Below are 2157 nucleotides of genomic sequence, written 5' to 3'. Positions count from 1 at the left end.
CCCCCGCTCTGCAAAGTCCCAGGGTGGGGGTACCCTGCCCCCCAGCAGCCCCCGCCTGCCGCCCTGTTTCACCTCTCCACCTCCATTATTGTGGCTTTTTGCCTTTTTGGGCTTTTTTTTTTTTTGTTCCCTACCCCAGCCTTAGGAAAGCTTTGGGACACAAAGAAGCACCAAGCACCGTTTTACAGAGGCACCACCAAAGCCCACAGTGAAGTCTTATCAAGACATAAAGGGAGGGAGTGGGTGGCCAAGCCCCCGGGGGCTCCTCTGCCCTGCGTTATCTCCAGTGGGATGAGAAAAGAGAGCAGCAGTTGAAAAACAAGGCACAAAAAAGCAGAAGCTTTAAGAAAACTGAGGCTCTCCAGTTCTCAATGGTCCTGACAGCGGTGGGGAAGCGACACAGGGATAGCCAGGTGGGCTCAAGTGAGAAACTGAGGCAGTGGGGGTTTTTGTGCCCCAAAAAAAGTGCATTGGGTCCCACCGGACTACGACTCCCCAAGGGCAGGATGTGGCTGCTGTGGGCTCTGCCCCGCGCCCACCCACCCTGCTGCGAGGGTGATTCCCCAGTACTCTCTGTGCTGAGTGTTAGGGTGACGTGGAGTGAGCGGCTGCAGCTCCTGGTCTGCACGAGAGCTGGTGGCACTTTGGGGATGAGGACTCTTCTGCTGGTGCACGCACAGGGCTCTCCCACCCGTCCCTCGTGGAGCCGACGTTGCCTTGTGAGAGCAGGGAAGTGCCAAAGCGGGAGGGTGGCTGCTTAGGACCTCTTTAGCCCCCGAGGAAAAGGGTCCAAACTACCCGGGGTGGTCACAGCAGATGGGTTGGATCTGCAGAAATGCCACAGCTTCATCCCCAGATGTTACCTCCCCGTGCCTCAGGTTCCTCATAGCAGTGAAGTTGATGGGAGCGGGAGGCACAGAGATCCCTCCTGCGCCCATACAGCACCGAGCACAGCCTGGACACGAGGTCCCAGACCCAACATGGGAACTTTCCTGAAGGCTGTTAACAAACCAGCTAAGGAAGGATGCCTGTTTTCCAGCAGCTTTATTTTTCTGAGAGCTCTACCCCTCGGTGAAATTGGACTGAAAGCAGCTATTGTGGGTGGCCAGGCACGGCTGCAGTCCCCAAGGAGGTTGGGCTGGCACCGGGCAGCACCGGCTGCCGACCCCAGCAGGGCTCGTGGGGAGCCCAGGGTGGGCGGCTGCCACCAAACCTCGCAGCCCACAGCCAGGTCACCAGGCACCAGCAGGGGAGGAGCCCGCTGTAACCTCAGTCCAGACACCTTGGGATGTGACATCTCAGGTGCTTTGTCCTTGTCACAGCATCTTAGACTAGTGCTCAGTGATGCCACTGGAGCCGGCCTCACCCAGGGCAGTGGCTTATACCCTGCAAACCCTGGGGCTGAAACCCAAATCCCAGGGCTGGAACACAAAAGCAAGGACAAATCTGGGCTGCAGATGCCTGGTACCTGGTCAAAAATGCCGCAGAGGACCCCATTTCTTCCTTACCATTTCGGGTGAGCAGGGAGAAGGCAGGCAAAGCCAGCACGAGCGCGTGGGCAGCTCAGCCTTGCTGTGGCTCCAATCGCCCACCCTCTGGACACAGGGGTGAGCACTTGGCACCCTGCAGAAGTAGCTCCCCCCATCACTTACCTCCAAGGCTCCTTCCTCAGCCGGTTTTCCCCGCTGGCCCTTATGCCCAGCTCCTGACGCACCGGACTTTGCTCATCCCCCAGCACCCCTGCAGCAGATCCCCAGCTCTGCCACGGCCACACTTGGTGATGTCTGTACGTCCCTCTGTGCTACTCTGCAATCCAGCCCCGAGGCGTTTTCCTTACCTCTTCTTTCTCCTCCAAAAAGCTTAAAGCATTTTTAATTGCCATGGTAATTTTTTGCAAAGTCATACAATTATTCTTGGTTCCTACTGGCTGCTTTTCATACCCCTTCTTGCTCCCCCATCATTTTTTTTGGAAGGTGAGCCCAGCAGATCCATTACTCCCCGAGCTTGTAACCCTGAGCACCCCAATTTCTCTGTGCATCCTCCCCCCAGGAGCTGCTCCAACAGGGAGAGGTTTCCTCCCCCTTTTGGGAACTCCACAACCCACAGATGTTTGCAATGAGCCTCTGCAAAATGAGACGGCTTTTTTTATTAGTCAAC

Source organism: Egretta garzetta, unplaced genomic scaffold, assembly GCF_000687185.1.
Source record: "Egretta garzetta isolate BGI_Z169 unplaced genomic scaffold, ASM68718v1 scaffold188, whole genome shotgun sequence".
NCBI lineage: Eukaryota > Metazoa > Chordata > Aves > Pelecaniformes > Ardeidae > Egretta > Egretta garzetta.
This window is presented reverse-complemented; position numbering follows the sequence as displayed.